The sequence below is a fragment of the Eschrichtius robustus genome, chromosome 13 (genome assembly GCF_028021215.1).
Source record: "Eschrichtius robustus isolate mEscRob2 chromosome 13, mEscRob2.pri, whole genome shotgun sequence".
Classification (NCBI taxonomy): Eukaryota; Metazoa; Chordata; class Mammalia; order Artiodactyla; family Eschrichtiidae; genus Eschrichtius; species Eschrichtius robustus.
In genome coordinates, this window is record NC_090836.1 from 8,120,608 (window position 1) to 8,133,951 (window position 13,344).

The following is a 13,344-nucleotide window of genomic DNA, read 5'->3' on the forward strand; positions in this document are numbered from 1 at the left end:
TAAATGTGTTTTCTGTATATCTCACTGCTTTACTTTTTCCACCAGCATTGTGTTTTTGAGATCTGTCCACGTTGCGCTATGTACTCGTAATTCATCCTTTTAGCTGCTGTACAGTCTCCATTTTATGTACCCATTCCCTTAATACGGACACCTAGTTTGTTCCCCCACTGTCACAAACAATGAGGGGATGAATGTTCTCTTACGTGTCCCTATTCCCGAGTCTTCCCCATCTCAGGAAACGGCCCTACCATCCATTCAGTTGTTCAGATTCCAAACTGCGGAGCTTTCTGATACCTTTCTTTTTCCACTTGCTAGTGCCTCAACACATTTTCTTATCTCTACCACCAAAGTGTATTCTAAATCTCATCACTTCTCTCCATCTCCACTTTTAACACTGGTCCAAGCCACAGTGGTTGTTCACCTAGCTTACTATGACAGCTTCTTTTGTTACTGCCCACCCCCCCAAAAAAAACAGTTTTATGGAGGTACAATTGACACACAATAAACTGAATTTATTTAAAGAGTAAAATTTGTTAAATTTTGACATAATGGATATACCCATAAAACTGTCACCACAATCAAGATAGTGAATATATCACTATATAATCCACATGCTTTTTATAATTCCTCCCTCTCTTTCCTTCCTGTCCCCCACCCCAGGAACCCCTGACCTACTTTCTGTCATTAGAGATTAGATTGTATTCTAGAGTTTTACAGTACATAGAGTTTTACAGAGTCATTAAGTATGTACTCTTTTTTTTTGTTTTCTGGCTTCTTTCACTCAGCATAATTATTTTGAGATTTATCCATGTTGTCATGTGCATCAATAGTTACTCCTATTTATTGCTGATATTCTGTCATATGGACGTGACACATTTATTTATCCATTCACATGTTGATGGATATTTCCAGTGTTTGGCTGCTAAAAATAAAGCTGTTATGAACATTTAGATACAAATCTTTGTATGGAGATAGGTTTTCTTTTCTCTTGAGTAAAAATACTTAGAGGTGGAATGGCTGGATCATCTGGTAGATACGTGTTTAACTTTTTAAGAAACTGCCAAGCTCTTTTCCAAAACGCTTGTACCGTTTTCTATTCCAACAGGCTATGAGAGTTCCATTTCCTTCACATTCTCAACCATACTTGGTATAGTCAATCTTTTTTTTTTTCTGGCATTTTGGCAGGTATTTATTTTTCCAGGGTGAACATGCTTTCAGAAATTGACAGTAGTTGCTAGTCAGACTTCTACAAACAGAAAGGATATTACCCAAGTGTCCACCAGGCTGGTTTCTCAATTTAAGCTTTGTGATCCTAGCTCAAAATGTTGTAAATTCTATTACTGTTTGAATTTGGAATACAGAATTTTGCCAGCGATTGCACTGGCATTTGAGTCAGTAGTGAAGTGAGTTTTCTCCCCAGGAGGCCAGGTGACTGACTTGAAGCAAGGGCGTGCTGTCCAAGATTGTGGGCCAGGTCATTTGAACCTCCTCAAAGGTGAAGAGAAACGATGTAAAGAAAATAACTTCATCTTGCCAGGAACAGTTGCCTTTCCCTTTGGTTCTCTCCTCTCTGATGACTGGATTTTCCTACTGTCCTTTTGTATCTTTCTCTTTCTTCTGGCAAAGGAACAAAATTTTCACACACTCAGGTACACTCAGTCCTTTACTTAAGTAGCTTTTCTAGATGAATTTGGAGCAGTGCCAGTGAAACTGAAGAAATACATGTTTTTCTGGACTAGTGATTAGATTTGCAAAGCTTTTTAAAAATAATTGTTGAAAACATAGGTCTGTCCATTTACTTATTTTTGTTTGTCTGACTCTCTGGGCCAAGAACAGTACTGTGCTACAGTCTTTTTAATTTTAGCTAGTCTGATAGGTACTTAGTAGTATCTCATTGTGGTTTTAATTACCATTACCTTAAAGATTAATTATGTTGAGCATTTTTCATGTGCTTATTTATCATCCATACATTTTTCTTTGGTAAAGTATTTCTTCAAATATTTTGCCAATTTATTTGTTTTCTTGTTATTGAGTTGTCAGAGTTCTTATATTCTGAATACAAGTTCTTATCAGATATATACTTTGCAAATATTTTTTTTCTCAGTCTGTGGCTTGCCTTTTCATTATCTTAACAGTGTTTTTCAAAGAACAGAAGTTTAAAATTTTTATGAAGTCTAGTTTATCAGTGTTTGTATTCTAATTTGTATTTTTTGTGTGTTGTCTAAGAACTCTTTGCCTAGTCCAAGGTCACAGATTGCCTTTATGTTTTTTTCTAGAAATTGTGTAGTTTTAGGTTTTGCATTTAGGTCTGTGATCTATTTTGATCTTACCTTTATGTATGGTATAAGTTATGAGTTGAGGTCATTTTTTTTTTTTTTTATTCTTAAAGATGTCTAATTCTTCTAGCACCATTTATTGATATAACTACCCCTTTTTTCATTGAATTCCCTTGATACCTTTGTTGAAAATCAATTATCACATACATGTAGGTCAATTTCTGCATTTTCTCTTCAGTGCCATTTATTTATTTGTTTTACTTCTACTCTAATGTAGCTTTATACTAAGTCTTGAAATGGGGTCAGATAGTTCCCCAATTTTGTTTTTCTTTTTCAAAATTCTTTTAGCTGTTCTAGGTCCTATGCTTTTTCCTGTAGATTTTAGATAAATATCCTGTTCATATGTTACTTGGTACATATATGAATATATCAGAGGGAATTGCTGGGTCAATGGGTACTTTCAAATGGGACCACCAGTTTAAAGTCTCCAGCAATGTATGAATTAAAGGGCCTATTTCTCTATACCCTCATCAAGCAAAGGTGAAGTGAACCACAGGATCCTCAAGACCATGATGACTTTTCACTCCCGGCTGTATCCTGGAAAGGTGATGAGTTTTTACTTAGGAGAAGGTCTTTCATCTTCTTCACATTAGAACATCTATAAAACAAATCTTTTTCTTGCTAGTAATGGTCTTCTCTCATAGCAAAACTTCGATGATAATAAGGCCTTTATCTCAATATTAGTACTGAGATGGGGAAGGAAATGAAGGGGAGGGGAGAAAACTCCTGTGCTGGCATACAGGAGAGAGTGTGAAAGAGATGTGATAAAAGCTAAGGAAGGAGTGATTTTCAAGGTGGAGGGAGCATTCAAAGTATAAAATGCTAGAGATGTAAGGTAACTTAATGAGAGGAGACTATTCAATGAAATTGACAGTGTGGAGGTCATTGTTCACATCCTTCATTGGTGTGCCGGTGAAAGATGTGAAATTTCAGTGACCTGACTAATAAGTAGAAGGTAAAGAAGTGGAAACAATGAGTTTAGAAGTCTCTTTTAAGAAGTTTTGTGATGGCAGGAAGGAAGGCGATGTTATCTAAATAAAGGGTTATATGTAAGGCCAATATAGTTTTACATATCAATAGGAGAGAGTAGCGCACGTTTACAGCTTGAGGTGAAAATTTCAGTTGAATGGGAGAGACTAAAAATACATGCAAGACAAATCCTTGAGGCAGTAGATGAATATGAGACCCAACGCACAACTGGAAGAAATGACCTTGGGTGGAAAGGGTGCCCCCTTTTCTCAGGGAAGTGGGGAGGATGGGTGAGGATGTTGACAGGGTTTGTGTGAGGTGTGGGGAAGAAAATGTAGACTGTTCTTGTCTGGTGAATTCCATCTTCTCAGTGAGATAAAAGACAAGGTCCTAAAGCTAAGAATGAGGGAGGTAGTGAGAAGTCTGGGATCTGTGGAAGGCAGCATTTTAGAATAATCACAAAGGGAAAAGACAGACATCCGCTTAGAGACACAGCATTTGCCGGTCTGCACCAAGCACTCAGGTGAAGCAAGAGGCCACACATTTTCAGGGATTTCAGTCTGCATTATTACATGATTATTGGCAACAGCCCATGTCAGACTAGTTGTAATAACAGAGAAGTCAAATGGTAGGAATGATGAAGGGTGGGGATTTCACAGGGTGGTTTCAGGGGACAAAAAATGTGTCAGAAAATAGAAGTCGTCAGAAGTAGACAAGAAACTTAAAGAATAGGGAGCCCAAAGTAATGAACATACTGGATGGGAAAAGATTTGGGAGTAACAGCAGAGAAGATGAAATAAATAGTACAGTGAACCTTTTTGTACATATATCCTATTTCTCTACAATAGATTCATAAAAGGTGACATGAATCATGGGCCAAAATGTATAGCAAGTTTAAATTTTTATAGATATTACCAGATTACAAAAAGACTGAAGCAATTTTACTCCCATTAGCCATGGATGAGAGTACTGGTCCTCCACCCTTCTCAGCTCCGCATATCCTCAATGTTTTAAATTTTGGCTAGTTATCATTAGTGTGAATGTGTGGGCTGGGGGAGTGGTGCAGGAATGGTATATCCCTGTTTTAGTTTGTGTTTTCCTAACTGCTAGTGTCTTTGAGAATCTTCTTATATTAATCTGTTATTTGTATTTCCTCTGAATTACCTGTTTATATCCCTTGGCCATTTATGCTATCATTCTTTTTTTTGTCTTTTTCTTATCAATCTGTAGGCACTCTTTGTATATTAGGGATAACCTTTGGTCAGTCATATGTCTTGCGATTATTTTCCTTCTGTCTGTTATTTGTGTTTTTAAACATTATGGAGATCTTTTTCTTTCTATTGATGCATTTTAAGTTTTAATAAAGTCAAGCCTCTCATTTTCCCCTCATTGTGGATTCTGGTTTTCCATCCAGAATCCCCTACCTGGGATTATACATACATTTTTCCAAAATTTTTTCTAATACATTTACATATTAGTATTATTGTTATTTTGTTTTACATTTTAATCACGAATACGTTTTTTGCTGTTCTGAGTAGAGGTCTAACTTGGAATTGAGAGGATGACTGAGTTCTGGGCCTAAGTCCTGGATCATTGTGAGGGAGGGAACAGGTTTGAGAACGATGGTGACAAGAAGGAGTTGAGTATGAGGTGGGCAGATGGCATGTGCCTTAAAGGAGCCATTTAAAAAATTGTAGTAGGGACTTCCCTGGTGGTCCAATGGTTAAGAATCCGCCTTCCAGTGCAGGGGACATGGGTTTGATTCCTGGTTGCAGAACGAAGATCCCACATGCCGTGGGGCAACTAAGCCCACACGCTGCAATGGAAGATCCCACGTGCCACAACTAAGACCTGACGCAACCAAATAAAATAAATAAATAAATAAAATATTTAAAAACATAAAAAATTGTAGTAAAATATTTAAAACATAAAATTTACCATTTTAACTATTTGTAGCTGTACAATTCAGTGGCATTAATTATGTTCACGGTGTTGTGCAACCATCTGCCACTATCTATTCAAGGAGCCATTTTTATATGATTAAGAAATAATGGTCTGGAATCAGCAAAGGGAACAATCACACAACAACAGCAAGATGCAGACGTTCCTCTTCTCGCCACTTGCACTCCCCTTCCAACTCTGGGGGAAATTTAGCAGACTCTTCATGAGAGGACATGATTTTTTAAAAAAACAGTTTAAAAAGGCTTGCAGTTAAGGCAAAGAAGCATGGGAATATTCTGCATAAAGGATCATAATACAGGGTAATCTGTTTTCGATGTCCAAGGGTTATAGTGAGCACACCAGATAGGGTTTACGGACAGGGGCAGTGAGAGGATGGTCAAACTGTGTGGGACCCAGATCAGGATGGGGACAAGGGCATGGGCAAGTACCAAGGACAGGCATGAGCCTTTTCCATAGACTCAGACTAGACACTAGTGGTATCTCATACCACGTTACTCTTCCTGCTTTTGGCCTGGTCAGTGTGTAGACGTGTTACACTGCTAACAGTAGATTCTAAAAAATTGTTTGTACAAGTGCACAAAGATTTATGTACAAAGAACTTTATTATACTTCTACAGTAGGGAAAATTAGAAACAATTCAAATATCTGTCAATATCAAAATGATTAAATAAATAACCTCCTTTTTTGCTTTCTTTTTTCTTCTGGAGAACAAACCTTTTAAAATGAGAATGTTTTTATCTTTTAACTGTGCAACTAGAAAACAGTAGTAATCAAGACAAAACGAAACCAGTCTGCACCCTCCAACCCCACTGTCAAGCTCTTATGTTGGTGAGGTAGCTTGGCCTTGACAGTGTGTTAGGCTGTTTGCTGGGGCTTCTCTGAGCTCATCCCAGGCAGAGGACTAGTTTGGTTCTGTTGCTCTGGGGATGGAGGCTTAGACTGTAATTGTGCTGCTCCATTTGTGCTTTGGATTACTGCTTAATGCACCTTCTCCTTTCTCCCCCGCTTTTAAATCTACTCGCAAAAGTTGCATTTTCTTTCTTTGTCCCCTCAGACCAGATCCTGCCTGTCTTGAAAAGGGCCACATCGACATAGGGTCAGTGACCTCACTGCACACATTCCAAATTTTGTCATGGATGCTGGGACTGCTCTTAGGTTTTGGTTTGTCTTAGCTACAGTGATGTCCCAAACTGTTATATATGTGATGTCTCTCCACAGATTGGCTAGAATGTGCTCTGTAGATCCCCAGTAAAGAGCTAGCGGGTTTCTTCCCCTTAGCTCTTCCTATTTTTTGCTTAAGTAATGTTCATGACTTGCAAGGCCCTGCATGACTTGTAACCAACTATTTGCATCTAAATGCTGCTGGCTGTGACAGGTATAGAATGCTCAAATGCTTTCCTGAAAATTGTTAGTTACACTGGTTCTTTGGCCATATATTTTTCCTTAGAAAATGCCTGTCCCCTCTTGAGAGCAGTGGGAACATAGTAGGAAGATCACTGATGCTGGAGTCAATAAGACCGACCTTTACTCAAATCCTTTTTCTAATAATTGCTGTGTGACTTTAGGCAAAATGCTTAATTTCTCTGAGCCTACATTGAGCCATACTGTATGATTGTTCTATCCAAAATAGCCAATCTCCTAACTCTCTGCAACATCCACTTGTTTAGTTTCTTCAAAGCTCTTGTCACAGTTTGTGATTCTCTTCTTTATGTGTTACTTCTTTCAAATTATTATTTACCATGTTTTGAAGATGTGCATGCTCACAGTATAAAATTCAAAAGTTACAAGGGATATATAGCCGTGAAAAAAGAGTCTCTGTTCCACCTCTGACTGCCAGCTCACCAGTTCCTTTCCCTGGAGAAAAATACTGTCGACTTCTTATGTTCTTTACCAGATATAACCTATTCATAAGCATTTATGTACACGAGTGTGCGCACACACACACACAAATACACACAAGTTGTAGTATAGTATACGCACTGTTCTGAACTTTACTCCCCATCCCCAATTAACACTATATCTTGACTCTTCCTATGTTTATACTCATTAGTACTGCCTTATTCTGAATTCTATTTTATGGATTTAACAATTTATTTAGCTAGTCTCCTATTAATGGAAGTTTAGATCATTTCCTCTCTTTTGTCTTTACAAACAATGCTACAATGACTATATTTCTACAGATGTAATTTTGTGCTTTTTGAGTGTTTGTAGACAGGCCAAATTGCTCTACATAAATCTGCAGATTTACACTCCCACCAGCAATGATAGTTTCATTTTCCTCTACGTCTTCACCAATGCAGTTTTTCATGAAATGTTTTGATCTTTGCTAATAATTAGAGAGATGAAAAACGGTTTCTCATTGTGTTTTTTAAAATTAATTAATTAATTTATTTTTGGCTGCATCGGGTCTTTATTGCTGTATGCAGGTTTCTCATTTCTCATTGCGGTGGCTTCTCTTGTTGCGGAGCAAGGCTCTAGCCCTGTGGGCTTCAGTTGTTGTGGCTCGTGGGCTAAGAGTGCAGGCTCAGTAGTTGTGGCACACGGGCTTAGTTGCTCCACGGCATGTGGGATCTTCCTGGACCAGGGCTCAAACCTGTGTCCCCTGCATTGGCAGGCAGATTCTTAACCACTGCGCCACCAGGGAAGTCCCGCTCAGTGTGGTTTTAATTTGTATTTCTCTTATTAAGAATTATAGTGAGCATCTTTTCACATGCTTATGAGCCATTTGTATTTCCTTTTCTGTGAACTGACAGTTTATAGTCTTTATCCTTTTTAAAAAAGAAATTGGGTGATAGATCTTTTCCTAAATAATTAGTGAGAAAAAAGTTTTTTATATACTAAATAAATGAGCCATCTCTGTGTGATACAGGCTGAAAATATTTTGTCCTAGTTTGTAATTTTTCTCTTTATATCATTTGAAATCCTTCATTCTCTGTTCTAAGATTAAATTAGTTAAGGGAAAGTATAAGACAGCTGACCTCTAGTGAAGAGCATAATTATAGAAGCACCAGGAACTAACTGGAATTAGCATTGTTGTGTCAAAAAGGATGGAAAATTGGTGCATTTGCTAGTGAAACACTGAAATGAGCACAGTGATTACATTTATGAAGGCTCATCCAGGAGACTTTAAGAGTCTGTAGTGTATAGCATTCACTGACAGACTCGGGGACTCATCAAGTATCCCTAGACTCAGAACAGAGCCACTAGTGGAAAATGTTGTTGAGAGACTAGAGCAGCCTGGGAATATTCTTTAAAGATACAGAATTCCAGATGGGAGCTCACCTATGAATAATCAATTTGTGTGAGAGTGCAAAAACTTCCCCCGTGATGAGAGAGACTTTTTTTCTGGGGTCTCAAAATTTTGGTTGAAACCTAAACCTATGTTCCAAAGAGAGTCTTTAGACACACCCCATAGGACTTTCCAAACTCATCTGGGGACAATTACCAACAGCCCATATAATGAAAAGTTCAAGACTAATTACAGAGGCAAATTCTTTGAAGGAATTTGTGGATGACGAGATTGCTGGCCTGTTTCCCCTCCTTCTGCCCAGGCCAAGTGGGGGAGGAACTGGAGGGCCCCTGCTTGCTGGAGGTGGACACAGTCTTACTCCCCAGTCTATGTTGCTCAGCTATGGAAACTTGTAGATCCGGGGCTGACTGGAGAACAAGAGAGTGCTTGGAAGAACTTGACCTAAGTACCCTGTTGTGGACAGCAGAGAAACTTCTGTCTGAATGTTGCTTGGAGAGGTCTGGTGGTGGGAAGCTAGCTGAAATTGCCCCTAATGCCAGGGTAAGGAGGGGTAGATGCAGTGGATGCACATCGCAATTTCACCATTTGTTCAGTGGGTATAGGAGGAAGCAGAAGAAGGTAAGGAGGGGTAGATGCAGTGGATGCACATCGCAATTTCACCATTTGTTCAGTGGGTATAGGAAGAAGCAGAAGAAGGTAATGGGGTTTGAGTTGTCTACAAAGGGCTTTATTCTCAAGGGGACCCCAGAAGAAAGAGGTCCTGTGGAATGTTTCACCATAAGCTGAGAGTTAAGGTAAAGTTAAGAGGCCTTCCAGAGAGCATATCACCTGTATCAGGAAATGGTGCAGTGCAGAAATTCCTCAAGGGTGATGTATCTGGGTGGGATCTCCTAAAACCCACAGAAGTGCCCCACGAGAGATAACTAGTATCTGGGTATCGTATCAGTCTGGGTTCAACAAGAGAAGCAGAACCAGTAGGGGATATATTTTAAAAAATTTATTGCATGGAATTGGTTCATGCCACTGTGGAGCCAACTAGGCAAGTCCAAAGCTCAAACGGCAGGCTGTCAGGAAGGGCAGACTAGAGCTCTCCAGCAGGGGCTGGCACTGCTGTCCACAGGTGCAATTTTTTCTTTGTCAGGGAAGCTTCACCTCTGCTCTGAAGGCCTTTCAACTGATTGAACCCATCCCACCCAGATTATGATAATCTCCCTCGTTTACAGTCAACTGGTTATAGACTTTACTTACATCTAAAAAAATACCTTCACAGCAACATCTAGACTAGTGTTTGATTGAATGACTGGGGACTGTTGCCTGGCTGAGATGACACATCAAACGACCATCGCAGGTATCCTCCACACAAAGTGAGGCCAGATAACAGGGTACCAGTAAGAGAGACCTTGCCTCTTTCTTCCAATCCCCATCTGCTGAGGCTAGAGGGATGCCTCACTTCCCCACTGCTGGTCTGTGGAAACAAGAATCAGACCTGAGAGGGGGGACTTCCCTCATGGTCCAGTGGGTAAGACTCCGCACTCCCATTGCAGGGGGCCCGGGTTCCATCCCTGGTAGGGCAACAAGATCCCACATGCATGCTGCGACTAAGAAGCCTGCATGCCGCAACTAAACATGCCGCAAAGAAGATCCTGCATGTCGCAACTAAGACCCGGCGCAGCCAAAATTAATAGATAAATAAATAAATATTAAGAACTGAGAGGAACGTAGGCAGAAATTTTGAATTGGTTATAAGATCGACATTTTGTTTTAGACTGGATTAAATTTTTCAGGTATCAATTTGTATACACAGAAATTGAGGATTGACAGAATAGTCTTATTTGGTTTCTGCACATGTATAAATTTAGGGTTTTTTTAAAATTAAAAATTCATTTTCTCCTATCGCAGTACCTTGTCCTTCGTTCCTTCTCTTTCCCCAAGTCATCCACTTTAAAAACATGCTTGATAATCTCTTGTGATTTTAATTGCCCTCTTGTGGTCAAAGTCGATGATTGCAGTGATCTAAGAGTTGCTAAAGCATTCAGTTCAAGGCCATTTCAGAGGGTACTGAGTTAAAGACCATCATTTCAGGTTTTTGTTTGTTTGTTTGTTTTGTTTTTAAATGGCCAGTCATGGGTAGAATCTGTTATATCCAATCACTAGAGGAAGGAACATTTTCTTATTACCTTGATTCTAGAAAAATTCTTGCGTTGACTTCACTCAGATGCGAAGAGTTCATTTGTGGCGAATCATTCCCTTTGTCACTGTACATTTTCAAAATAGAAATCTAGGATCATTTGATTAACAAGATTGCTTGTACACTGTGTTCAGGTCACTGCCAGTTAGAGACACTAGTCCTAGAATGACAGTGAGTGAATAAGAACAAAAAAACATGATTACATTAAGTAGCAAGGAAAAGTGGAAGTATCAGTAAAAAGTATCAGTAGTGAAGAAAAGAACAGAAGAGGATAAAACAGAAACACATCATATTTTTAATAAAAAGATGACATTTGATTATAGAAAATGAAGCTTTCTGAAAAGTAGGAGAGAAAGAAGTAGGGTAGAATTAAGTGCTAATCTTGTTATGATTTTGGAATAGTTCATAGTCACATATACATAATTCCAGTATATGGCACAGAATCATCACAGAGCCACAGACACAGTGCTAGGTCCCCAGGCCTTTTCTGTCCTTAAGGAATAAAATGTAATTTAACCCCCTACCCCATTTTGAGAGACAAAAGCCATGCTATCCATTTTTCTGTTTGTTTAAGTGCCTTTTGTGTTGGGTTATCCAAATCAGGAAATCTTTCCTTAGTGTTCTGTAGAAAACACTTGGCTGGAAATCAGGAGCTCTTTCACTATTTGGCTAATACATAGCAATGACATATTTCGAGTGTCAGCTACCTTTTCTGTTGTGCCTCCCTCCCATACCTACATCTGGCATTCAGTGTTCCTAAAACTTGTTTTCATTTAGAGTGCATTTCTTCTGAATCACTTTTTTTTTTTAATGTTCTTTCCTTTGGGGGTAATTATTGTTTCACTGTTAGGAATTTTATTATTTATTTATTTATTTATTTTTGGCTGTGTTGGGTCTTCGTTTCTATGCGAGGGCTTTCTCTAGCTGCGGCGAGCGGGGGCCACTCTTCATCACGGTGCGCGGGCCTCTCACTATCGCGGCCTCTTGTTGCAGAGCACAGGCTCCAGACGCACAGGCTCAGTAGTTGTGGCACACGGGCTTAGCTGCTCCGTGGCATGTGGTATCTTCCCGGACCAGGGCTCAAACCCGTGTCCCCTGCATTGGCAGGCGGATTCTCAACCACTGCGCCACCAGGGAAGCCCCCCTGAATCACTTTTATACTCCATGTTCTTATATACAATATTGTGTTCTGTGTCATCATGCGCCGCTGGTAATGCAGCATTTCCTCAAAGAGGGCCTCACTATTGTCTCTGAGATTGTTTGCCAAGCTGACAACCATTCAGTAGGTCTTCATGCTAACACTGTTTTGACCTTACTCGAAGATGTCAAGGGAGCGTTTCAAACAACAATCAGAATTCCAGTTCCTTTTTCAAATGACTCATTAACTAAACCATTGAGAGATTAAAGTCATTTAATGGGAAGGTCAATGGGAAAACAACCAAGTTCATACATGAACAAGGAATGACAACCGCCTGACAGCTACTGTGTAAAATACTGTGGCAGACTCTGTTTCCAAAGGTGGCTGCATGTCTTCCATCAAACATGCTCTTTAAAAACAAACAAACAAATGCCTTTATTCGGGTATAAATGATGTACCATAAACTACACATATTTGAAGTGTACAAAATAATGAGCCACAAGCTCTTTTGCACTGTGTCCTTGCCACATCAAGAAGTAGAGCACATTTTCCCTACTCTTCATTCTGGATTGAATATTTGTTGCACTTATCCTTTCTTTGTCTCACTATCATTTATTGAGTTTTCGTGTAGGGCAGATGTCTTGTAAGTTCAGATTTCTTCAGGAACTAGGGAATTCCCTGGCCGTCCAGTGGTTAGGACTCCGGTGCTTTCACTGCCAGGGCCCAGGTTTGATCCCTGGTTGGGGAACTAAGATCCCGCAAGTCGTGTGGTGAGGCCAAAAAACACAAAAAAACAAATTTCTTCAGGAACTATACTTGAGGAGTACTACCTAAGGAACTTCACCCCCAAACCCCATTCACACCTGATTTAGATGGTGAGATCCTAGAGCATCCATAATAGGATGAGATTTTCTGGGGAGAGGCTAAGTGTATTTTGTATGTGGGGGAGAGATGTGATTTTGTAGTCAAATGGCAGATTTAACAAATTGTGTTTCCAAAAGTGGCTACAACAATACCTCCAACTACATGCTCTTTTGTAATGTGATCTTGCTTCTTCTCCCTCAAGACACGGAGTCTGTTTCACTTTCTCTTGAATATAAGCTGGGCTTGTGATGCTTTTGATCAATCAAATGTGATAGAAGTGATTCTACATGACTTCTGGGCTAGTTCATAAGTAATATTTCAGCTTCTGCCTTTGTTTCTTGGAACTCTTACTCTTGGGAGCACTGAAATGCCATATAACAAGTCCAGGTACCCTGTTGGAGAAGCTACAAGGAGAAGCCCTGAGGCTACATGGAGACGGGGAGAGGCCAAGCTGTCCAGGAATCCCAGTGGGGCCTTCAGATGATTGCAGTCCCATCTGCTATCAGCCTGCAATTTCATGAGAGACCCCTGGCAAGACCATCAGAAGAATCACCTGGATAAGGCCAGTCAATCCATGAAACTGTGAAATGTAATAAAATTTTTGTTGTTTTTTAACTTACTGAATTTTGGGGTGGTT

At 39.6% G+C, this 13,344-nt stretch overlaps 1 protein-coding gene across 3 annotated transcripts in view; it reads left to right on the forward strand.

The window, feature by feature from the left end:
* The window catches only part of KLRG1 (killer cell lectin like receptor G1), a 181,243-nt gene that overhangs the window by 17,497 nt on the left and 150,402 nt on the right, over nucleotides 1-13,344 (forward strand). The window lies entirely within an intron of this gene.